The 26,679-nt window shown below is 47.9% G+C and overlaps 2 non-coding genes across 2 annotated transcripts; one reads left to right on the top strand and one right to left on the bottom strand.

Moving 5' to 3' along the window:
- Nucleotides 1-5,207: 5,207 nt before the first annotated feature.
- Nucleotides 5,208-5,279, top strand: TRNAG-UCC. Its single transcript has one exon. It is a non-coding gene; the product is annotated as a tRNA-Gly (tRNA).
- Nucleotides 5,280-7,197: 1,918 nt separating this feature from the next.
- Nucleotides 7,198-7,270, bottom strand: TRNAV-AAC. The gene has a single exon. It is a non-coding gene; the product is annotated as a tRNA-Val (tRNA).
- Between the last annotated feature and the right edge of the window lie 19,409 nt (nt 7,271-26,679).

Below are 26,679 nucleotides of genomic sequence, written 5' to 3'. Positions count from 1 at the left end.
AAAAACAGCTATATAAGGAAGCAAGGAAGCTAGTCTATATTCATACTTTTCAAATCTATTATACTTTTTCAGACACACATATTTAAAGTGTGTATTAATGTTTCAGTTTAAATTCAGATTTCGAAAGAGTCAGTGAATTGGTATGTAACTAGCTCACAAAACTGTGGGGGTGGGGTTCAGGGAAATCACTGTTAATACTTCATTGCGGTTTTACCTTTTTTGCTTGCTAAACTCCCTCCCAACCTTGAGGGGGCCCAGAGCCCAGTATTGAGTCTGAGCTGAAACATCTACACTGCAGATTTACCACCCCACAGCCAAAGCCTTGGGAGCCTGAGCTGGCATGGGGCAGTCTTTGGTGATTCATTGCAGTCTGGACATAGCATAGCATTATGTCTACGTTGTCATAAACATACTCAAGTCACTATTCTCAAACCCTGGGTCAGTTGATTCAGGCTTGTGGGGCTTGTGCTGCAGGGTTATAAAATTACTGTATAGACACTTGGGCTTGAGCTCAGCCTCCAAGACCCCATGAGGGGTGAGGGTCTCTGAGCCTGAGCTCCAGTCTGAGCCCAAATGTCTGCACTGCAGTTTTTAGCCTCACAACCTGAACCCCAGGAGTCCAAGTCAGATGATCCAGGCCAGCCGGGCCACAGGGCTTTTATCACAGTATAGATGCCCTCTCAGAATATGTCTACATTGCAATGTAAGCCCATGGTTAGCAGAAGTCATGTCAGCAGCCCCAACTCATAAACCTAAACTACAAGGAAAAGACCCACCCCCAAATAAGCTGGGCAGTGTCCTTCTCTCTACAGTTCGTAAGTCCAGCAACGAAAAGTCCTTTAACATGAGTCATCCCTGCTCTTCACTCCACTCACAGCTGTTGTCCTTAGTCAGTGCAAGCCCAGAGGTGCCTCTGTAGAGTTCACCTGCCATCCTGGGTGGAAAAGGGGGAAAATAAGAAGGCACTATACTCACTATGTTGCCTAGGGACTCACTCATCCCTTCACTGCCACTCTGTCCTAACATTGAACTAACCCCTAAATTTTAGTATTAGGACCCAGGGCCCAGCCCACTTGGCTTTGGAACCCCTGTCCCCTGCCTAGCGAGTGCTATTGAATTGAGAGTGAGTCCCTCAATTGGGGTCTGCCAAGCACAGTTGGGCTGCCCTCAATTCACACAACAAGGATAATAACGCTTTATTGCTCCTGCCCCAATAAAAGGAGACTGGGAATCCAACACCAGCCAAAAGTGATCATTTCAGCAAGCAATTCAACATATTTCCAACATACTGTAAAATCCACATGCAGACTCATACATGAAACCTTGCAAGAAAATTTTCCTGAGGGAGTCTGAGGCACCTGCTGCTGGAGGGAAGGAGGAAGCCGTGGGTTGGGATTGAGGAGCAGTGTGAGGAGGAGGGGCCTGTGGGTTGGGATTGAGGAGCAGTGTAAGGAGGAGAGAGCGGTGGGTTGGAATTGAGGGACACTGGGAATAGGAGGGGGCTGTGGACTGGGACAGAGGAGAAGAGTGAAGAGGAGTAGGCTCTGGTTGGGAGTGAGGAGCAGTGTGCATAGGAGGGACAGAGGGTTGGGATTGAGGGGCACTGGGAAAAGAGGGGACATGGGTTTGGGCTGTAGAGCATCCTCGTTTGGGAATCCAGCAGGAAAGGGGAAGGCAGCAGGTGATTCTAGTTCCTTAGGGATATTCTGTGTGTTTGTGTGTGTGTGTGTGTGTGTGTGTGGGCAGGGAAGGACCATGCTATATGCCTAGAGGCCTTTATTCCTCCAGGTTGCAAGGACAGAGGGGCTGTCAGGAAGTTGCCCCTTCAAAGCCACACACAAAAAGGCCTTTCTGAGGAAAGGGAAACTCCTGAAGAGAAAAAGGAACATGAAAGAGGACTCCAGAAAGACAGTGTAAGATCCTTATGAGTAGTTTATCACCTGGCCAGGGACTGTAACCCTGGACCCTCAGATTAAAAGTCTGATGCTCTGCCAACAGAGCTAGCCAGGCTCATAAAGGCAAACAGCAAGTTGGTGCAGAAGAGAAACTAGTGAAGAAAACAAGAGCAGGAAACAATAGGGGAAACCTGGTGCTCTGTGTGTCCTGGTCAACACTATGAGTTCATATCGAATTTAGCAGCATTAAATTGCATTAACCCTGCACCCATCCACAAAACGAAACGCTTTATATCGATATAAAGGGCTCTTACTACCAATATCTGTAATCCTCCCCCACGAGGGGAATAGCGCTGAAATCGATATTGCCATGTTGGAGTAGGGTTAGTGTGGCCGCAATTCGATGGTATTGGCCTCCGGGTGCTATCCCACAGTGCACCATTGTGACTGCTCTGGACAGCAATCTGAACTTGGATGCACTGGCCAGATAGACAGGAAAAGCCCTGCAAACTTTTGAATTTAATTTCCTGTTTGCCCAGCATGGAGTGCCAATCAGCACAGGTGGCCATGCAGTCCCAGAATCAAAAAAGAGCTCCAGCATGGACCGTATGGGAGATACTGAAGCTGATCTCTCTATGGGGAGATGAATCTGTTCTATCAGAACTCCATTTCAAAAGATGAAATGCCAGAACATTTGAAAAAATCTTCAAGGTTATGGCAGACAGAGGCCGCAGCAGGGACTCAACACTGATGAAACTTAAGGAGCTGAGACAAGCATACCAGAAAGCCAAAGAATGAAATGGACTCTCACAGAGGGGGGGCGACTGACGACTGTAGCTATCCCACAGTTCCCACACTCTCCAAAAACCATTTGAATTCTTGGCTGAGTTCCCAAAGCCTGAAGGGTCAAAAACATTGTTGCAGGTGGTTCAGGGTATATGTTGTTCCCCCCCTTCCCCCGTGAAAGCAAACGAAAAAAAATTGTTTCTTGCCTTTTTTCAATGTCACTGTATGTCTATTGAATGCTGCTGGCAGACGTGGTGCTGCAGCGCTACACAGCAGCATCCCCTTCCCTTCCTTTCCCTACGTCAGAAGGTACAGTAGAACTGGTATCCTTCATCGTCCTCCCGTGAGTGTTCCTGGCCGGCCTCGGTGAGGTCAGCCGGGGGTGCCTGGGCAAAAATGAGAATGACGCCCAGGTCATTCTCTTCTTTAAGCTTTGTCTAATGGAGATTCAAACTTGCCTGGAATATCATAGCAGCTGTAGGCAGCCCTCCCCTCCCCACTTTGAGCTCTGCTTGCAAAGGCAATAAAGTCAGTGTTGTTTCAAATTCCTGCATTCTTTATTACTTCATCACACAAATGGGGGCACACTGCCATGGTAGCCTAGGAGGGTTGGAGGAGGAGGGAAGCAATGGGTGGGGTTGTTGCAGGGGCACCCACTAGAATGGCATGCAGCTCATCATTTCTGTGGGATGTCTGGGGCTCTGACTGGGAGTGGCCTTTGGCCTTTTTGGTTCTTTAGTAGACTTGCCTGATAGTCTAGACAGGACTGATTCTCCCTTTAGACAAAACTTAAAGAAGGGAATGACCCAGGGAGTCATTCCCATTTGTGTCCATGCATCCCCGGCCGACCTCACCAAGGCCGGCCAGGAGCACCAATGACAGCAGCAGACAGTACAGTATAACTGGTAACTGTCATTGTCAACTTGCAAAGCAGCATACGGGACGGTATGGCTGGTAACCATCTTTGCTAACTTGCAAAAGGCAAGAGGATGTTGCTGTGTAGCAATGCAGTACCACGTCTATCAGCACCATCCAGTAGACATATGATGACAGTGAAAAAAGGCTGAACGGGCTCCATGGTTGCCATGCTATGGCGTCTGCTCGGGCAATCCAGGGAAAAGGGAGCGAAATGATTGTCTGCCGTTGCTTTCACCGAGGGAGGAGTGACTGACGACATTTACCCAGAATCACTCATGACACTGTTTTTACCTCATCAGGCACTGGGATCTCAACCCAGAATTCCAATGGGCAGGGGAGACTGCAGGAACTATGGGATAGCTACAGGATAGCTACCCACAGTGCAACGCTCCGGAAATTGATGCTAGCCTTGGTACATGGATGCACACCGCCGAATTAATGTGCTTAGTGGGGCCGCGTGCACTCGACTTTATACAATCTGTTTCCAAAAACTGGTTTCTGTAAAATCGGAATAATCCCGTTGTCATAAACAGATTGTTAAGGGTTAATGTCTCTTGTACCTGTAAAGGGTTACAAGCAGGGAACTGGACACCTGACCAGAAGACCAATCAGAAGACAAGATACTTTTAAATTTGGGTGGAGGGAAGTTTTTGTGTGTGTTCTTTGTCCGTTGTGTGTTCTTCTCTCGGAGGGTCTGAGAGAGACCAGACATTACTACAGGCTCTCTAAGTTTCTTTTCAAATAGTAAGTAAAAACAGGCGGTTTAGGCTTTGTGATTGTTTTACTCTATTTGCAATTGTGGATCTGACTGGTTAACTTTTATATGTGTAGTTGCTGGGAATATTTTGATTTGTATTGGTTCTGGGGGGAAAGTCTCTTTCTGATGTCTGTAAGCTATAGGACCCTGTAAAACTTACATCTTGAAGTTACAGAGATAATTCTTTACTTTTTCCTTTCTTTTATTAAAAGATTTCCTTTTTTAGAGAACCTGATTGATTTTTTCCCCCTTGTTTCCCTTGTGTTATTCCAGGGGATTGGGATAACTCACCAGGATGGGGGGGGAAGAGATAGAATCTCTCTTTGTTTTCCTTGAATCTGTTTGCCTCTTTGTGGAAAGGAAGGGAGATGTGTCTCTGTATGGTGGTTTAAGAGGTTGGATCAGGATAGCCCAGGGAGGGAAGTTCTGGGAGGGGGAAAGGTGGGGGAATGGTTTATTTCTCCTTGTTTTAAGAACCCAAGGGATCTGGGTTCTTGGGGTCCCCAGAGAAGACTGGGGAGATCAGAGTACCCCAAAACACCATATTTTTGGGTGGTGGCAGCGCTATCAAATCTAAGCTGGTAATTAAGCTTAGAGGATTCAGGTGCTAGTATCTCATTTTCTGAATCTAAGGTTCAGATCTGAGAAGGAATGCTGTGATACCCCTAGTGTAGACATACCCTGTGATTAACAGCTTTGGTGGCTAATTGAAAGGCTGATGGTTCAAACTCAAGTGAAGATGGAGGCGTTTTTTTTCAGTGATGAGAATCCAGTACATTTTAACAGGCTGAAAATCTCCTCAATGCTGTTCTAGCCTCATTGGGCAAGCATAAGGAGCACTTTCATGAGATGCATTGGTGGTATAGTGGTGAGCATAGCTGCCTTCCAAGCAGTTGACCTGGGTTCAATTCCCAGCCAATATAATGATGTGATGTTTTCTCCCTGGGAACTGGTTTAATTTCAGTCACGTTGTATCAGTTTATCAATGGAATGAGAGAATCAATGTCCTGCAAGGCATTCAAAACACAATGGAGGAAGAAAGGGGTGGGACTATACAATATGCTATTGGAGTTATCCTGGTATTACAATGTTTGGTTTATTTTTTTTTAAAAACTTCCTTTACTTCCCTCTCCCTTTTAGACTTGGAGCCTTTAAGGTCAGAAGGGAGCAATGTGATCATCTAGTCCAACCTGCTGCACCTGACAGGCCAAAAGACCCCCCTCCTCTTCTGCAATAGACCCGGGAGGGGAGGCAGCTCTGTGCACTGCCCCTAACCCAGGCAGCACATGGAGGCCCTCTGCTCCCCTCCCCAATGGGTGTGCAGAGATGTGCCAGCAGCACTAAGGTGGCTCCCTGCCCATACTGCCTCCATCCCTCCGTGCCACTCCCAGAAATGGCGGGCATGTCCCAGCATCCACTGGGGCGCGGGGAGTGTCTCCATTCACTACCCCTGCCCCGAGTACCAACTCCGCAGCTTCCATTGGCCAGGAACTGCAGCCAATGGGAGCTCTGGGGGCAGCGCCTGCAGGCAGCAGCACACGGAGACCCCCTGGCATGGCTCACCTAGGAGCTGCTGACACAGGGTTGTGTGTACTGGTCACTTTGGGAGCTGCACTGCCCGGGGTAAGCGCCACCCCTCCTGAATCCCAACCCCCTCCCCCAGCGCAGAGCCAGCACCCCGCACTCAAATTTCCTCCCATAGCGTTGCTTGCCTTCCTTTCACCCAGAACCATCCTTCTTCTTCTGGGATGCAAGTAGCCATCCTTGGGAAGCCAAGAGGCAGGCACAGAATTCTACCTCCCAGTAGCCAACCGCACCTCCACAGGCTTTGCAGAACAAATGGTGGCACTGTACTAACCCCACTTAGCTGCACTAAGGCACTTAGCTTCTGCCCTGCCTTCCTCAGCTCGACTTTCCTCTTTTGCCCCATTCCTGCCTCACTTCCTCCTTTGGCAAGTCATACAAAGGAGGCCAGCAGGAAGAGCCGGCCTCCGTAGGCCAATCTCCAAGGGCAGAGGAAGGCAAGCCACAAGGCTTCAAAAGGTGACTCTCCAAGATCATCTAGCTTTCCCCTGTTGATGCCAAGGCTTTTTCCTCAGCTCATTTCCCCACCCTCTGCCATGCAGGGGTTAGGGTTATCGCAGGTGTTACCCAAAATTGGGCCAGCTAGTAAGTGTAGGGAGGACTAATGACCCACCAGAGTCTGGCAGATAGCAGCACATTTATTATATTGATAGCTAAGCTCAAAATAAGGGGGGGAGGAGGGGTCACACTCGCACTCGCATACTCGCGCTTCAAGGACAGGCACAGCACTGGAGATGTCAGGATTCTGCAAGGTAAGTGTCTCACAGCGCAGCTATGGATGGTGTGATGAAGGTAAGTCTTCCTGAGGCACAATGAAATACAATGTAGAGAACCACTGGCCAGGCGGTCTGGGCAAAGGGCATTCACTGGAGGTACAAGCTTGTGAGTGCTCTCCTGAGCACATGGTCCCTTCCCCTTTTCAGGGCCTACACCTCATGGCCTGCGACTAGAGATGACTTGGCTGCATCTGGTTGGTCACACTCCACCTTGGGCAGTGTCCATGCTCTGGATGTGTGAGTGCTGCCTAATTAGAGTCTCAGACACCTTGTCTACCTGGGAGCTCGTCTGCTCTTCAATCAGAACATTCATCCCACAAGCATTCCAGGAGGGAGCTGGGGGGGTGGGGAAAGCCACTTCACAGACATTCAGAGAGGGAGAGGAGACAAAAGTGGGAACAGGGAAAGTATAACAGACCTTTCGAGCATAGAAATCTCTACTGCTCCTACAAAAGCAGGAGCTGGGAAAATGAAGCCCTCATGTTTCTGCCTGGTTTCAAACCAGGGACCTTTTGGGTGTTAGACAAATGTGATAACCACTACACTACAGAAACTCTGTTGTAATGCTTTGCCCCTCCCTTCATAAGAACATATGAATGGCCATACTGGGTCAGACCAAAGGTCCATCGAACCCCACATCATATCTGCCAACAGTGGCCAATGCCAGGTGCCCCAGAGGGATTGAACCTAACAGGTAATGATCAAGTGATCTCTCTCCTGCCATCCATCTCCTCCCTCTGACAAACAGAGGCTAGGGATCCCACTCCTTACCCATCCTGGCTAATAACCATTCATGGACTTAACCTCCATTAATTTATCTGCAAAAAGAAAGAGGAGTATTTGTGGCACCTTAGAGACTAACAAATTAATTTGAGCATAAGCTTTCGTGGTCTAAAACCCACTTCATTGGATGCATGCAGTGGAAAATACAGCAGGAAGATATATATATAGAGAGAGAGAGAGAGAGAACATGAAAAAATGGCTGTTGCCATACACACTATAACGAGAGTGAGTAGTTAAGGTGAGCTATTATCAGCAGGAGAAAAAACCTTTTGTAGTGATAATCAGGATGGCCCATTTCCAACAGTTAACAAGAAGGTGTGAGTAGCAATAGGGGGACAAATAAACATGGGGAAATAGTTTTACTTTGTGTAATGATCCATCCACTCCCAGTCTTTACTCTAGCCTAGTTTAATGGTGTCCAGTTTGCAAATTAATTCCAATTCAGTAGTCTCTCGTTGGAGTCTGTTTTTGAAGGTTATTTGTTGTAATATTGCGACTTTTAGGTGTATCATCGAGTGACCAGGGAGATTGAAGTGTTCTCCGACTGGTTTTTGAGTGTTATAATTCTTGACATGTGATTTGTGTCCATTTATTATTTTACATAGAGACTGTCTGGTTTGGCCAATGTACATGGCAGAGGAGCATTGCTGGCACATAATAGCATATATCACATTGGTAGATATGCAGGTGAATGAGCCTCTGATAGTGTGGCTGATGTGATTTGGTCCTATAATGGCGTACCCTGAATAGATATGTGGACAGAGTTGTCAACGGGCTTTGTTGCAAGGATAGGTTCCTGGGTTAGTGTTTTTGTTGTGATAGGGAAAATTAACCCCCCCCCCCTTATAATAAATCTAAAATACATCGCTTATAATAAATCATAAGTATAGGCCCTAGGCCTTAAGACTACTAACACATAAGGAATAAGTTGCTATATTAACCACTGCAGAACTGCACTCCCAGAAGGCAGTTTCGTTATACACAAACCATGATCGTGCTGCTAGCACAAGGGGAAAACTCAAAGAAAGTCCCCTAATAACCAGCTCATCACTGCCCTAAAGTAATATATTAATAAGCCTGCTGTTAGTATAAATAATCCAAGTATCAGCATAGAAACAGCTGGCCGGAATTGGGAACTGAACACCAGACACTGAATCCCAAAGGGCCTTGCAAGGCTGGTCAGCTTGACCACAAGTAGGGTAACTGATGTCAGGGTCTTCTGACAATCATGTAAACATCCATGAGGAAGTAAAAAGATAAAGGCTTGCAATTTTACATATATTATACCATATAAGGATAATATTAATTGTGCTTCTGCAATGTATGCCCTATGATAGCCAAATAAGATTGTGATTTATGTGTAAGCAAAATATGATAATTTGCACTTTTAACCTTTATAAGCACTGGCGAAAATCAGTTCGAGAGAGCGGCTTAATCCTTGCTAGGGAATACGCTGTCTCTCCATGTGTGCACACATGTATCAATAATATATCAATAAAAGGAGCCTCAGGCTGTCTGATCAATTGACAAGGTGGTGATCTTTTCCCCAACAACTGGTGCCCTGACTCGGATGCCACAAGGGGGCTTTCCTGGACGAGAGGACCGCAGGCAGCCCGTCCCAACCCCGGGCCCAGCAGGTAAGAGACCTTTTGAGAGATCTCTATGGGGGTTTGGCGATGGACTGGGCCCGTGGGCTCTGGTTTGGGGTAAATCACAAGCTGGCTCTGAACTTTTGATTATCAGACAGGTTCTGACACCCTTGTTCGAAGAGTCCTGTCCCGGTTCACCCCGTGATCCAGACTGCAAGTCCAAGTGTTACTCTAGAGTCTCCCATCCCGTCCCAAGAGCCGACTCCCCGGGAAGGCCCATCCATAAGGATCGGGCTGAAACCCAAAGTGTTACGTCTTGAAAGTGCTTGTGTGACTATGTAAAGGCCGAGCAGCCGGAGTGAGTGACAACTGTGGGAAGACATCCCGAGCCTCTCGCGAAGCGAAGCTCGTGACCGGGAGTGCCTCAAAAGCAGCCCCACAATTGAGCTTGAAAGGACTGAGAAGCTTCCCCCGGCTGGCAGGCCTTGGTGAGTGGGCACTACAGCGGGAGTGCGAGTGTGGTAGACCCCCTCTGTTCCTCTCGTTGTATGTCTTGCCGAGGGGTGAAAATGGGGGCAGGCCAATCCAAAGGGATTCCTAGCCCGCCAAAAGGTACTCCTGCTGCTTATATGTATGTGCACCGTGGCCCGTCAACGTGTAATATTTGCAGAAATGAAATTGGTATACCAGAGACGACCTGAATTGCAATTCCCCTTGGAAGGTAGTTTTGATCTGACAGGATCGTGCACCTCTGGGTGCCCTTCTGGCCAACAAAGTGGGTCAGGGACAATTTGATGCTTATTTTGAGTGGCACGATGAAATGGAAAAGTGCCGTCAGGAATCCCAAGTCAGAGGTCTTAAGAATACCCAAGAAAAATTAAAAACCAACTTAAAGAAGCACGGGAGAAATTGGCCAGTGCTCACAGTTCGTTGAGCCCCTCTTTAGTTCCCTCTGCCCATCTAGACCTGCCCAACAGCCCCGGCCCCAAAGCCAGGAAAGCCAGTCTCTGCTCCCTCCTCTGATGAACTTGATTGATCTGTTCATAGGAGCCGACATTGGCCAGTCACCTGTCCACCACCGTATAATCCCGCAGAAGGGGAATCCTCATCAGGAGCTGGGTCGGGATCAGGGATCCACTGGCACTGGTTCTGAACACATTCCCGAGTTCTAGTTCTGGTGGTCGACATCCTCGACTCCTCCGCAGATAACCCTTAAACCTACCCCTGAACCCGTTTTAAACGCCCAAATGAAAAGAGGAGTTTATGAATTGGCGTCTAGAGCAAAAAAATTAATAGTTGAATGGCAGAAAAGGTGGGGGATAGAAAGGCTGACTGGGCAACTGAACTTTCTTCACCTGGTCAGGGCGGTCCTTACCATCTGCCCCAGAAAAACAAATTGGGCAAAAATAAATGCCTGTAAGCAAAATAAAAAAAAATCCAGCTGATTATATGAAGCGCATTAAAAAGTGTTTAAAAGGTATTCAGGGATTAAAGATGCAGAGCAAACGGCTAGGCAAGCAGTGGTGGCTGCCTTTGTGCAAGGACTCTTACCTAAGGTGGGAAAACAGTTAAGGATCAATGTAGTGGATTGGGAGGGTAAAAATTTAGAAGAAATCTTGGCGGCGGCCCAGCATTTTTATCAACAATTAAAAAGGAAAAAAAAACAAAACAAAATCTAAGCTTATGGCCCTGCAAATACAAACTATGCAGGACACTAGTGCAAAAGGACCCAGGCGGAAGCAACCGCCACCAGTAGCTGGGTCCAGCCCCTAACTGGCAGTAACCCTTCAACCATTCCCAATCAAACAGCCTGCTTCCTATGTGGACAAAAGGGGCACTGAAGAGCAAATTGCCCACAATTGGGAAATGTCTATTGCAGATATTGCAAGAAAAAGGACGCCTCATTAAGGATTACCCCACGTGCCCCCCTAGACCCAACCCGAGAATGGGGGAACCGTGGGACAACCTTTGCCGCTCAATCTTCCCGCTCCACAACCCCCTAACTATTAGGGATGCCAGGAGACTGATAACGTCGTCCTTGCCCCGCTTATTCAGTTGGACCAAACTGGTCCAACAGTTTCTTGTTAATTAATGGTGTTCCTACTCCCTGTTTGATTGATACGGGAGTCTCTAGATCTATTCTTAGAGCACAGGAGTTCCCCGCTGTGCCCCTCTCTTCTGATGTAGTCACCGCTAATAGGCATGGGGAACACCCATATTCCCCACCCTTTTTCTCCCCTTTATCGATATCCATTGGTCCCCTCTCTGCCAACCATGCTTTTCTTCTTAGCCCTTGTCCCCCCATTAATCTCTTAGGTAAGATCTGTTATGCAAATTAAATTGTACTGTCTTTGCTCCCCTGATGGGGTATTCCTGGAAGTGCCCGATCCAGCCCACAACGAAGTGTTAGCTCTCTTACAAACAGATCTAGCCCCAGACAGGGAAACCGACCCCAGCCCTGCCTCGTTGCAACAGCAACTGCTGGCTAAGGTTTCCCCCACGCTATGGGCCGAACATGCCAATCAAGTAGGGGGCATTAGCTCTGCTCAACCTGTTAAAATTCAGCTAAATCCAAAAAAAACCTCTTCCCAAAATTCAACAATATCCCCTCTCCCAGCAGGCAAAAAAAAAAAAAATTCGTCCAGTAATTTCTGCCTTATACAACCAAAAAATTATTGTACCAACAGTAAGTAAATGTAATTCTCCTATTTTACCTGTGCAAAACCCCCAAAAAATACCTTGCTAGGGAATACGCTGTCTCTCCGTGTGTGCACACATTTATCAATAATATATCAATAAAAGAAGCCTCAGGCTGTCTGATCAATTGACAAGGTGGTGGTCTTTTCCCCCAACAGTTGTGTGGTTGCTGGTAAGTATTTGCTTCAGGTTGGGGGGCTGTCTTAAGCAAGGACTGGCCTGTCTCCCAAGGATCAGGCGAAACCCAAAGTGTTACGTCTTGAAAGTGCTTGTGTGACTGTGTAATGGCCGAGCGGCCGGAGTGAGTGACAACTGTGGGAAGACGCCCCCGAACCTCTGCGTGGTCGTCTTCAGTGAACTATCCATGATGACTCCAAGATCTCTTTCCTGATTAGGTGTAGCTAAATTAGCCCCCATCATATTGTATGTATAGTTGGGGGTATTTTTTCCAATGTGCATTACTTTACATTTATCCACATTAAATTTCATTTGCCATTTTGTTGCCCAGTCACAGTTTTGTGATACTTCTCTGAAGTTCTTCACTGTCTGCTTTGGTCTTAACTATCTTGAGCAGTTTAGAATCATCTGCAAATTTTGCCACCTCACTGTTTACCCCTTTCTCCAGATCGTTTATGAATAAATTGAATAGGATTGGTCCTAGGACTGACCACTGGGGAACACCACTAGTTACCCCTCTCCATTCTGAACACACCGATGGGCAAACCTGGAGAGAGAGGTGGCAGCCCTTCGATAGGTCAGCTGGTAGAGCAAAGGACTGGAGCCGGCACTCAGGAAGTCATCCTGACGTCGCCCTTCTGACTCTGGCTTGAAGGAGAGCTTCTTTTTCTTCTCCTTGCTGACAAAGAGCAAGAGAAGAAAGAAAGGTCAGGTGGGCTAACTTGGTGCACAAGTCCATGCTGTCTTTTCCTGCTTGGGAGCCTGAAATGAGGGATTTGTGGTGGGTAAAGGCACTGCTGTGCTTCCAGAGAAAAGCCCACTGCTGCACACAGAGAGCATGCCAAAGCATAGGAGTGAACCAGGGACCTCTAGATTGTCAGTCTAACACTCTCCCAACTGAGCTAAGTCAGCACCCTAATGGCACTTTTTGGGCCTGCTGCTTCTCTGTCTGGGATGTTTTTGTCAGCCCTGGCACACAAAAAGGGCATCATTGCGAGCGCCCACGAAGGCAAGATGAACTTTTGTCTGCCCTGCTCAGCTTCACTTGCTCCCTCACCCAATTCCTGCCTTAGATCCTGGGTTACCTGGTGGCTGAAGATGGTCCATTGTCTCAAGCGATGCCAGAGCCTGACACAGTGCCCATGGGCAGCCTTTGCTCTGCACATGCTGGTCGTGCACATATGCAAATACTTTAAAGCGCCTGTCAGTAAGTTCTGGGGACAGTTGCTCACCTTCAGAGGAAGCTCCCTAAAATTGGCCTATCACACCCAGTGGTACATTGACCCCTGTTCAGATTGAACCAAAGGGGGGGGGGGCTCACTGCTGTGGCTGCCGCTGCTGTGAGGGCAGCCACTGTTGCGGATGAAGCCATCCTGCAAGCACCTTCCACCTAGCCACCCACTGAAAATCCTGTAGGGTGTAAGGTGGGAATAGAAGAACACTTGGGAGGGGGAGCTTCCTAACCTCTTAATCAGCAGGTAAGTATGCCCAGTGGTCTGTGATGGGATGTTAGATGGGTTGGGATCTGAGTTACTATAGAGAATTCTTTCCTGGGTGCTGGCTGGTGAGTCTTGCCCACTTACTCAGGGTTTAGCTGATTGCCATATTTGGGGTCAGGAAGGAATTTTCCTCCAGGGCAGTTTGGCAGAGGCCCTGGAGGTTTTTCGTCTTCCTCTGCAGCATAGGGCATGAGTCACTTGCTGGAGGATTCTCTGCAGCTTGAGGTTTTCAAACAACAATTTGAGGACTTCAATAACTCAGACACAGGTTAGGGGTTTGTTATAGACATGGATGGGTGAGATTCTGTGGCCTGCATCGTGCAGGAGGTCAGACTAGATTATCATAATGGTCCCTTCTGACCTTAAAGTCTATGAGTCTATGAGTCTACTCCTCCCACTTCTGCCACTATCAGACATCCCATACCCGGTGCTGCATCCAGTGGGGTCAAAAAAAATACGGCCATATCGGAAGAGTCAGCTGGGTTCTTTGCTGTTGCCCCAAAATTTATCTCGGGCCTGAACTGCCCTCCAGCTCAGCCACCACTGAAAATTGAAAAAACAAAAAAGTAGAGCCGTACAAGCCCACCAGACCCACCCCCCCTTCTAATACGGCAGAAAAGCCACACTTCTCCTGACTAGATAGGGACATCCTATTGCTCCACAAGAGGTGGAAGGCCATCGTGTTTGGTCTCAACAGCACTCGTGGAGCAGGGGGAAACACATGGCTGAGGAAATTCCCCACAGATGGGTCTTGAGCATGCACAACGTTGTAGGTAATGACACAATCCACTTATGCCACCGGCCAAACCATTCCTCACAGGCCTGCAACCATTTCTCCCAGTTCGCATTTCCCACCACATTCCCAACCAAATGCTAGAAGGTCCAGCCATCAACCTGCCCACTCTTGCAGCCCTCCTCTTCCGCCCTAACTGATAGGGGGAAGTATTGAGCCTCCCTTCCTTAGGCCCTTCAGCATTCCTAGGGACACCAACACAGCCCAAGTGACTTTGGGCCAGTATTTCAACCAATAGGGCTGCCTCCTAGGCCAAGCTGCAGCTCAGCTTCAGGACTCAGAGGAAATGCAGCTCGCACCACTATCTACAGGACTCCAGGCACGGCCAGGCTTCTGGATCAAACGTCCCCTCTTGCGCTCAAGTCACAATAGCTAGTGGGGAAAAGATAGGCTTTCATGGCCTTTCAGAAAGCAAGATATAGTCTTGGAAGACCCAGCAGGGTTTGTGGCACAGGAATTGTCCTCAGATCCCACCAAGACTTCAACTCAGATTGCAGGATTCAAAGTCCTGAGTGCTGGTCCTTACACCATGGGACCAGTAGGAACGCCCAGATCTCTGCTGAGTTCTGGTGTGGACGACCCTGTGCAGGCAGCCCTGCATTTACTCACCAAGTTGTCATGCAGCAGTTTGCTGCAGCTCCCAGAGGCCTTTCTTAATCCAGACTGAGAGGCCAGTGGGCATGTGAGGAAGTTGCCCCTTCAGTCCCAGGCAGTACATGGCCCTTCCTACAAAAGGCCAAGTCCTGGGGAAGAAAGGTGATGTCAAATAACATCCTGGAGAGATGCCTACTTTCATGTTGAGGGGAATGGTTCCCTCTTCAGCTGACCAGGGACTTGAACCCTAGACCCTCAGATTAAAAGTTTGATGTATTACCAACTGAACTAGCCAGGCTCACATGTGAAAGAAACAAATTTAGTGCACAAGACAAACTAGTCATGAAAATGAAGACAAAACAATACAGAAAACCTGCTACTCTTCCTCTCTTAGCAGTCCTAGCCCCAGCCTGCTCCTCCATCCGGTGCCCTGAGGCCTTATTCTTTTTTTAGTTAAATATCAAATCCAGGAGAAAACACAGTTATACAAAGCAAAAAGAAATCACAAACAGAAATGTCATTTGAAATACAAAAATAAAAAAGGAAAATGCAATCCTCATCACTTTATCATGTCGGGGCCATTCCTGTATCGAGAGCACCCGCTAAGGTCCCTGTGTGCTTACGAGAAACCTGGAGCAACTCATACCACAGCCTGAATATGAAACTCAACTGCTCCAGGTGCCGCAGTAAAACCCTTTCCCTGCTGTGACATTGCACTCCATAGGATTTTATGAAAATATGCTAATGAGTGTGAATATAATGTAACTGGAATATGCTCCATGCAAAAGGTCTCTTGTAAGGTATTATTACAAAGCTTATAATCTACTCAGTGTGTTCATCCTATTTGTATGAACTGATCATTCTTGGATCTGAAACTAGAAATATGAACTATAACTCTGAGGTCCTGTTGTAATGATGCAAAGCGTGGGCCATTAATAGTGGTTTGGACTCTTGATGGCTCCCATTAACCAGAACAATTGACTGGAGATGGTTCTGTCCTGCACCATCTGTGAGTCAGGCCAGGAAGAATGAAGGCTTGGGGTCTCACAGGACATGTGATCATGTCCTGTGAGCCCCATCTTAAACCTGGGGCTCTTCCCCAGGAGACAGACAAAAGATTCCGGCCTTGTACTAAAGCTGTATAAGGGGGTGGAACAGAAGAAAGGTGGGTGCAGTCATGAGAAATCCTCTAGCTATCACCTGAACTGGAACAAAGACTATACGTGGTGAAAAGATTGGGCCCAGACAAGATATAAGTCTAGTCTGTGAAAGAAGCTTATTGGAAGATCTCTCAGGGTGAGATTTGATCTGTATTGAGTTTCATACTGTATTAGGCTTGGACTTGCATGTTTTTGTTTTATTTTACTCTATGGAAAATACAAGCTCCATAAAGAAAGAAAAGTTAATGCCTTAGAAAAATCTGTAGGTGTGTTAGATGGGGAGGGAGGTGTCTAGAAACCACTTTCCTCTAGTTTCTTTACTCTGATTTCCTGTAGAAAATCTGAAGCAGAGAACAACCCATTGCTTTGTCTGACACTTGAACTCAGGACCTTCAGATTATGAGACTGACATGCTGCTAACAGCACTAAGAAGGCTTGGAAAAGCTTTAGGCTCAGTGTATATAGGACCCTCCTATGGCAGTGACTGGGGCAGGGAAAGAGCCAGAGATATGCTGGAAAAAGCAGAGAGCTCTGCTGACCAGAGACTTTTCCTTTCACAGCAGCAAAGAAATCAATTCATGCTGCCAGTGAACAATCTACTGGAACTAATGGCAGCACAGGGGGATTATTTCCAAGCTATGCATCTATTTCCACATTTTGGAACTTACTCTTCGTTTCCTAGTATGGTACTTTCCATGCAAATTAAGCAAAGCAAGTTGGGGAAACTACACAAGTAATAGAAACCTGTGCTCCAGATAAGGCTTGAACGCATAACCCCAATACTATCCCCTTCTGTGCTAACCAGTTGCACCACTGCAGATGTTTCTTAGACAAAGCTGCGAAGCAGGCACTTATCAGTCTCTGTGGGTCACACCTTTGCCTGGTAATTGAAAGGCTGATGCATCAAACCTAACTCATGATGCAGCTTTTCAGCCATGAGACTCCAGTACATTTTAACTGGAAGAAAATCTTCTCCTTTCTGATTTAGCCCTATTTGACTCCTTCTGCCTGTCTTCTCCACCACCCCAGTCTCTTTCCTTCTCCACTGGGGCCATGCAGAGAGGAGCCCCACTCAGTCTCTGTCACAGAGAGTAGGTATCCCATAAAGGGAGGGAAGGGTCGCTCCAAAACATTGATAGTGGGGTGGGGTGGGCATGGTTAGGGGAAGAAAGGATAGAGAACTAACAGTGCGACCCAGAGAGATTCCCCAGATTGGGGAGATCCCCTGCTGCCCCCTATCAGCCAGCTGTGGGAAGAACAACTTGGGATTGCTTGGGGAAGCTGCCTTTAAAAACATAAGTGTAACATGCTAGTTACATTTTAATAAGACCAAAGCCTCCTCAAACCCAGGGCCACGATCACTGGAATGATTTCCCTTGATATTTTACCGGCCGCAGACACAAAGCGAGTCAAATTACAGTTTCCGTTCGGAGTCAGTGCACACACAAGAATCTGGAGGCTTTTAATTCCTTGGGTTCTGCTGCCATTTCATTTCTATCCTGTTCCAAGATTTATCATTGTGCAAAGCAACGTCACTCCCTTGGGAGTGTCCCCCTGGTCCCGCCTGCCACCCCTGGGCAATTTAAAAGGGCCTGGGGACCCCTGCCACCACCACCAGCAGCACAAGGGGACCAAGGCACTTTTCTGCCTGCCCTCGCTGCATGTGGCACACCACTCCCGGAAACGCCTGGCACATCCCTGCGGTCCCTGGGGTAGGGGGGTCTCTACGCCCTGCTCCCTCCCTGAGTGCCAACTCTGCCAACTGTGGCAATGAGAGCTGTGGGGTTGCAGTCTGTGGGCAGCGGTGAGCTTAGACATCCCCGGCCCTCCCGCTTAGAGGCTGCTGCCAGAGGGGGGTGCGGTGTGGGTTGCTTTTGGGAGATGCCTGAGGTAAATGCTGCACCCCTCATCCTCTCCTGCACCCCCAACCCGCTGCCCTAACCCTGACCCCACACCCACACCCAAACTTTCTCCAGGACCCTGCCCCCCACGCACTCTCCTTCACCTCAATCCCCTGACTCAGCCCAAACACTGGACCCAAACTCTCTCCCAGAGCCCAGCCCCTCTCCCTCCCTCACCCAAACTCCCCCCAAGAGCCTTAGGCAGGTGTGTGTGGGGGGTGTGGGGTGTGGGGCAGGACTTAGTCCCATTCTAGGCACCACCAAAACTTATACAAACCTGCCTCCCATGTCCAGTCCAACCTTCTGCTGATGCACCTCAGCCCAGACCCATGTATGGTTTGAAGCTTCCACTGCTTAAATTACAGGACACTGAGGGATTTCAGCTCCACTTTGCCCAGAGGGAACCTTCACCCCACTCCCAACCAGGTTCTTGTCCATGGGATCACTGTAGGAGGCTGGGTCCCTCAGTGTCTTTTCTCTCTCTACGACAGGCCAGGGTGCAATAACTGGGGCATCTGAGCACCCAGGACCTTCTGTGGGGCTGCCATTCCCCTTCCCCTTCTCTGGTCTCATCTGTCATTGACTCTAGCCTTTTTTCTATCCATCGTCAGCACCATCCCAAGCAAACTGCACTCCCCTCAAAAAGACAGAAAGTCCTGTGGCACCTTATAGACTAACAGACATATCGAAGCATAAGCTTTTGTGGGTGAATACCCGCTTCGTCGGATGCATGTGGCGGAAAGTTGCAGGGCAGGTATAAATGTGCAGGTAAGAATCAGTCTAGAGATAAGGAGGTTAATTCAATCAGGGAGGATGTAGCCCTCTTCTAGCAGTTGAGGTGTGAACGCCAAGGGAGGAGAAATTGCTTTTGTTGTTGGCTAGCCAATCACAGAATTCTTACTATAGTCATCTGTAGTTCATCTGAAGTGGGAGTTCACCCACGAAAGCTTATGCTCCTGTACGTCTGTTTGTCTATAAGGTGCCACAGGACTCTGTCTCTTTTTACAGATCCAGACTAACACAGCTACCCCTGTGATACTCAAAAAGACAGAGTCTCCTGGTGAGTGTACATCACTGACCTCTCTCCTCTCTGAGCACTGACTGCCCCTCTATTTCCTTGCCTCTCAGTCTGTGCAGATGGGACCATTCCCTCCACTGCTGGAGGATTCGCCCTTCTCATTTACCACTGTCCCGAGCAGCACCGCAGGTGGGAACCTTAAATGTACCAAGGTGACTTAGGAGCAGAAACTCCCCCAGACCTTCCATGCAACTGGCACTTGCCCCTCACTGAGCAGGACTGAAACTGGTGCAGGGAGACTGGTGGGCCACATCCCCTCTGGGCATGAGCAAAGAGCAGGGTGAAAAAATGAATGTGGAGATGCTGGGGATTGAATGCAGGGTCTCATATATGCAAAGCATATACTCTACCACTGAGCTACATCCCTAGATAGGCTGTGCTTGCTATGGGTTACACTCGGAACCCTCCTGTTCTCACTGCATCCAGTGACCTATAAGCTTCACAAGAAGCCCATTCCCCTCTCTGAGGGCCAGGTCTGCTCTCCTGGAGGTTACTTGTTCATAGGGGTCACTTTGCAGCAGGGCCAGATTCTATGTGTGGGGCAGGGCCAGATTCTATGTGTGGGGCAGAGAGAGTTTGTGCCTGGACTCAGGGTGCAGAGATATACTCAGCCTTCTCCCCTGCATTGGGTGGGGGGGGGTGCTGCAATCCCCTGATGCAAGGTCATTGTGGGGTATGCTGTGAGCAGCTCAACACCTTAACCTGGTGGCAGAAGTGGGGTGGGGAATTCTAGGTGTTTCCACCTGCCTGTGAAGTCCAGCTTTCCCCAGCACATTCACTGCGGTGCAATTCTGTCACTGTTTCCATGGCTGCACAGCAAAGAATCACTCCCACTGTTTCCCTTCTAGCTGCAGTAGGATTAGCCTGTGTCAGTGGTTAATGAGGTGGATGTAGTTGTAGATTGTTATTCATTCCCCACCTTGACAATTCATACAGTCCCTTTCCTACTCAAATCCCCAGCACCTCAGTGATTCTGGTAGCAGGGGTTGGGTCCTGAGACTTTGAGGGTCCTTTTTACCCTCCACCTGGAGTGAACTCAGCTTTTCCCCCATTCCAGACAATCCATGAAATAACAACAGGGGCATAAAGAAAGAGGGGAGGGAACATCTCACAGCCAGGGCTGGATGTGCCCAGGGTCCCAACTCATCCATTGTTTCCATGGAATTTGGCCCCCTGCTTTGCACAAGGGACGGAGAAAGATCTTGCTGTTCCTGTGTCTGTGCAAGGAAAATTGTGCTTCTGTATGAAAGAGAGGAGGGAAATGGCCCCATGATGGGACAATATCCTCAGGATTAAGACCTAAGGACTCAGGCTGAGAACTGATTTAACTCCACTCATCTGGGATTTAACAAATTGTCTTCCATGGAGCAGGGCCAGATCCAGCATTTTTGCCACCCCAAGCGGAAAAAAAAATTAAAAAAGCTGCAATCAGCGGCAGCTCTACCTCTGCTGCTTTTGGCGACAAATCCTTCCCTCCGAGAGGGACTGAGAGGGCCCAATTGCCACAGAAGCCTCCCCATTCCATTGGCCGCCCCAGGAACCTGCTTGCTGCGCTAGTGCCTGGAGCCAGCCCTGCCATGGAGACACTGGGAAGATGAGGGAATCAGGAAAAAAACACAGGCTTGTTTACATTGCAAGCAAAGATTAACTGGAGCTTTTCTGGTTTCAAGTTACTTTTCCCTGACTGGGAATTAAACCAAGGCCTTAGTAGTGAAAATGCTAACTCCTAACCACTATCAGAGGGTAGCCGTGTTAGTCTGGATCTGTAAAAGCAGCAAAGAATCCTGTGGCACCTTATAGACTAACAGACGTTTTGGAGCATGAGCTTTTGTGGGTGAATACCCACTTCCTCAGATGCATGTAATGGAAATATCCAGGGGCAGGTATATATATGTGTGCTAGCAAGCAAGCTAGAGATAACGAGGTCAGTTCAATCAGGGAGGATGAGGCCCTGTTCTAGCAGTTGAGGTGTGAAAACCAAGAGAGGAGAAACTGGTTCTGTAATTGGCAAGCCATTCACAGTCTTTGTTCAATCCTGAGCTGATGGTGTCAAATTTGCAGATGAACTGAAGCTCAGCAGTTTCTCTTTGAAGTCTGGTCCTGAAGTTTTTTTGCTGCAGGATGGCCACCTTAAGGTCTGCTATAGTGTGGCCAGGGAGGCTGAAGTGCTCTCCTACAGGTTTTTGTATATTGCCATTCCTAATGTCTGATTTGTGTCCATTTATCCTTTTCCGTAGAGACTGTCCAGTTTGGCCGATGTACATAGCAGAGGGGCATTGCTGGCATATGATGGCGTATATTACATTGGTGGATGTGCAGGTGAATGAACCAGTGATGGTGTGGCTGATCTGGTTAGGTCCTGTGATGGTGTCGCTGGTGTAGATATGTGGGCAGAGTTGGCATCGAGGTTTGTTGCATGGATTGGTTCCTGAGCAAGAGTTACTATGGTGTGGTGTGCAGTTACTGGTGAGAATATGTTTCAGGTTGGCAGGTTGTCTGTGGGCAAGGATTGGCCTGCCACCCAAGGCCTGTGAAAGTGTGGGATCATTGTCCAGGATGGGTTGTAGATCCTTGATGATGCGTTGGAGGGGTTTTAGCTGGGGGCTGTATGTGATGGCCAGTGGAGTCCTGTTGGTTTCTCTCTTGGGTTTGTCTTGCAGTAGGAGGCTTCTGGGTACACGTCTGGCTCTGTTGATCTGTTTCCTTATTTCCTCGTGCGGGTATTGTAGTTTTGAGAATGCTTGGTGGAGATTTTGTAGGTGTTGGTCTCTGTCTGAGGGGTTAGAGCAGATGCGGTTGTACCTCAATGCTTGGCTGTAGACAATGGATCGTGTGATGTGCCCGGGATGGAAGCTGGAGGCATGAAGGTAGGCATAGCGGTCGGTAGGTTTTCGATATAGAGTGGTGTTAATGTGACCATCACTGATTTGCACCGTGGTGTCAAGAAAGTGGACCTCCCGTGTAGATTGGTCCAGGCTGAGGTTGATGGTGGGGTGGAAGCTGTTGAAATCATGGTGGAATTTTTCCAGAGTCTCCTTCCCATGGGTCCAGATGATGAAGATGTCATCAATGTAGCGTAGATAGAGAAGGGGTGTGAGTGGACGAGAGCTGAGGAAGCGTTGTTCCAGGTCGGCCATGAAGATATTGGCATATTGTGGGGCCATGCGGGTGCCCATAGCAGTGCCACTGATCTGGAGATATATATTGTCATCAAATGTGAAATAGTTGTGTGCAAGTATAAAGGCACAGAGCTCAGCAGCCAGTTGTGCTGTGGCATCATCAGGGATAGTGTTCCTGACAGCTTGTATTCCATCTGTGTGTGGGATGTTTGTGTAGAGAGCCTCTACATCCATGGTGGCTAGGATGGTGTTTTCTGGGAGGTCACCAATGCATTGTAGTTTCCTCAGGAAATCAGTGGTGTCGCGGAGATAGCTGGGAGTGCTGGTGGCATAGGGTCTGAGTAGAGAGTCCATATATCCAGATAGTCCTTCAGTGAGAGTGCCAATGCCCGAGATGATGGGGCATCCAGGATTTCCGGGTTTGTGGATCTTGGGTAGTAGATAGAATAACCCTGGTCGGGGCTCTAGGGGTATGTTGATTTCTTCTGGTGTTAGTGTAGGGAGCGTCCTGAGTAGATGCTGTAGTTTCTTAGTGTATTCCTCAGTGGGATCTGAGGGAAGTGGCCTGTAGAATTTGGTATTGGAGAGTTGTCTGGCTGCCTCCTTTTGATAGTCAGACCTGTTCATGATGACAACGGCACCTCCTTTATCAGCCTCTTTGATGATAATGTCAGGGTGGTTTCTGAGGCTGTGGATGGCATTGCGTTCTGCACGACTTAGGTTGTGAGGCAAGCGATGTTGTTGTTCCACGATTTCTGCCTGTGCACGCCGGCGGAAGCATTCAATGTATAGGTCCAGGTTGTCATTTCGACCCTCAGGAGGAGTCCATGTGGAGTTCTTTTTCTTGTGCTGTTGGTGGGAGGGCACCCGTGTATCAGTGCACTGTTCAGTGTTGTCCTGGAAGTATTCTTTGAGTCGGAGACGGCGAAAGTAGGCTTCCAGATCGCCACAGAACTGTATCATGTTGGTGGGGGTGGCAGGGCAGAAAGAGAGTCCCCGAGATAGGACAGACTTTTCTTCTGGGCTGAGTGTGTAGTTGGATAGATTGACGATATTGCTGGGTGGGTTAGGGGTACCACTGTTGTGGCCCCATGTGGCAGGTAGGAGTTTAGACAGCTTACAGTCCTTTTTCCTTTGAAGAGCGGTGAAGTGAGTAATGTAGATCTCCTGTCTTATTCTAGTGAAGTCCGTTTGTATAGAAGTTTGGTTATTAATGAGAGTCTCCAGGTTGGAGAGCTCTTTTTTGATGTTTTCCTGTTTGCTGTATAGGATGCTGATCAGGTGGTTCCTCAGTTTTTTTGATAGAGTATGACATAATCTCTCACTGTGGTCTGTGTAGTATGTAGATAGCAGCGGATTTTTTACCTTTAGTCCATTTGGTATGATGTCCATCCGTTTGCATTTGGAAAGGAAGATGATATCTGTCTGTATTTGTGCAAGTTTCTTCATGAGGTTGATGGATTTCCATTCCATACGGCTAAATGCAGTGCCTTGCATGGTGTCAAGTATCAGAGGGTAGCCGTGTTAGTCTGGATCTGTAAAAGCAGCAAAGAATCCTGTGGCACCTTATAGACTAACAGACGTTTTGGAGCATGAGCTTTCATGGGTGAATACCCACTTTCTCAGATGCATGTAATGGAAATATCCAGGGGCAGGTATATATATGTGTGCTAGCAAGCAAGCTAGAGATAACGAGGTCAGTTCAATCAGGGAGGATGAGGCCCTACAAAATCTCCACCAAGCTTTCTCAAAACTACAATAACCACATGAGGAAATAAGGAAACAGATCAACAGAGCCAGACGTGTACCCAGAAGCCTCCTACTGCAAGACAAACCCAAGAGAGAAACCAACAGGACTCCACTGGCCATCACATACAGCCCCCAGCTAAAACCCCTCCAACGCATCATCAAGGATCTACAACCCATCCTGGACAATGATCCCACACTTTCACAGGCCTTGGGTGGCAGGCCAATCCTTGCCCACAGACAACCTGCCAACCTGAAACATATTCTCACCAGTAACTGCACACCACACCTTAGTAACTCTTGCTCAGGAACCAATCCATGCAACAAACCTCGATGCCAACTCTGCCCACATATCTACACCAGCGACACCATCACAGGACCTAACCAGATCAGCCACACCATCACTGGTTCATTCACCTGCACATCCACCAATGTAATATACGCCATCATATGCCAGCAATGCCCCTCTGCTATGTACATCGGCCAAACTGGACAGTCTCTACGGAAAAGGATAAATGGACACAAATCAGACATTAGGAATGGCAATATACAAAAACCTGTAGGAAAGCACTTCAACCTCCCTGGCCACACTATAGCAGACCTTAAGGTGGCCATCCTGCAGCAAAAAAACTTCAGGACCAGACTTCAAAGAGAAACTGCTGAGCTTCAGTTCATCTGCAAATTTGACACCATCAGCTCAGGATTGAACAAAGACTGTGAATGGCTTGCCAATTACAGAACCAGTTTCTCCTCTCTTGGTTTTCACACCTCAACTGCTAGAACAGGGCCTCATCCTCCCTGATTGAACTGACCTCGTTATCTCTAGCTTGCTTGCTAGCACACATATATATACCTGCCCCTGGATATTTCCATTACATGCATCTGAGGAAGTGGGTATTCACCCACGAAAGCTCATGCTCCAAAACGTCTGTTAGTCTATAAGGTGCCACAGGATTCCTTGCTGCTTTTCCTAACCACTAGACCACCAAGGAGCTGATGCTGCTGCTTTTTTTCTCACTTATGCTACACTTTCTTAGGCTACTTTCTATCCACTTTCTGAGACCACTCCATTGTCCACTCCCTGAGGGGTTAAGAACAGAGAGTGGAAGAACCCCTGTACTCAGGATCACAACCTCAGCCCAACACAAGCCACTGAAACAAACTTTAATGATGCTTCCTCCAGCAGGATCACAGAGCAACACAAAAAAAAAACCAGGAGGAACAATCCTCCTCTGCCTTCATTTACCCCATCGCAATCCTCTCAGCAGCCGACTCTTTCTAACTCTGAGGGTAGTTAAGCTCTTGAATAGGCTCCCAAGGGTGTCTGTGGAGTTTCTGTACTAGGAGGCTTTTAAGAACAGGTTGAACAAACCTCTGTCAAGGATACTCTGCATATACTTAGTCTCATAGACAACCTGCTCTGGCTCTGGTTCCCTCCTTCTGCTCCCTGCCTGGGCCGACTGCTGTGGGCACTTGATCCCATATGCCCCCAATGCATCATCTCTGCTTGGCTCTGTTTCAGCAGTGAGGGCTGGATTTCATGACCTCTCCAGGGCCCTTGCAGCCGTACAGTTCTATAATTCGATGCCATCGCAATACAATATAAACAACACCAAAAGTGGAAACACCCCAATCTAACATCTAACAATTCAGCATGAACTGACATTCCACAGCACAAAGTAACAATACGTTAGAGTGCAAAGCCCGACAATTCAGCACCATGAAAATGAACGCCCCATAGGGCAAAATGACGCACTGCAAAAGAGCTCAGTTCAAACCGACTCAACACAAGGCAGTGCAAAAACCATACAACACGAAACAATGTGTCAGAGTGCAAAGTGACACTGTGCAAAACAGCTCAGTGTGGAACAATGACACAGGACAAACCCACACAGTAGAATCATATAGAAAGGTAGGGCAGGGAGAGACCCCGAGAGTCAGGGCCGAGTATCCCTAGGCCACCCTGACAGGTGTTTGAAGAACAGGGAAACAAAGGGCACCACGAACTTCTGTTTTCTGGATGAGTCAAGAAAAGGGAGTAGCATTGTCCCCCCCGCTGTTCAATTCTAGGTCAGAAAGCAAAACTCTTTTTGGCAATTAAATGATGACCCTAAAGTTTCGTAAAAGTATGGGAAATACGGATGTATCTGAGAAAATGGCTTGGAATGAAGGAAGCCAAAAATTAATGGGTTGAGAGAACAGGCCCTGTTTCCCCCTGGTTTGGAGCTTCTCTCACAACTACTGGAATAGAAAAGCTAAGCAAATGGGGTTCTATTGTTCCAAAGAGTTGGAACAAGTGAGGCCATTTTCTCCAGATAGAATTAATGGTAATATCAGGAGTGGGATGTGAAATCACATCTCTATGCAGAGACCAATACACCCAAGGATTGGAAAAAAAAAGAATCTTATAACTAGCACTTTAGACCAGTCCATCATCTTGATACTACAAAGAATATGACTTATAAACCCTAGTTTTCATTAATAGTTGGTGAACTCTTTAGGGCAGTCGAGATGGCACATCTCTTTCAACTCCTAGAGATCTTCTACAGCACAGCTGATTTTTATACACACTCACCCGGACCTAAAGTTACAAGTTTTCTGAAGTTCCACGAGTTCTGCGGTGTTGGAATCTCCCTGCTCGCATTTTAAGTGAACAAAAGATGGGTGCTGGCATTCTGAGACAGTAATGGTGAACCTCAAAATCCTGCCCTGGGGGCCAGACAGTTAAGCAACCAGCACCCACAACCTACACCATGATAGCATCCTGTCTGGGAAAAACTCACCAACAGCTGTGGTGTGAAATCCTCATTTCTTTGTTGTTCTATCA

This window comes from Gopherus evgoodei, chromosome 9, assembly GCF_007399415.2.
Source record: "Gopherus evgoodei ecotype Sinaloan lineage chromosome 9, rGopEvg1_v1.p, whole genome shotgun sequence".
Classification (NCBI taxonomy): Eukaryota; Metazoa; Chordata; order Testudines; family Testudinidae; genus Gopherus; species Gopherus evgoodei.
Note: the sequence above shows the minus strand (reverse complement) of the source record. Positions and strands in the feature narration are given on the sequence as shown.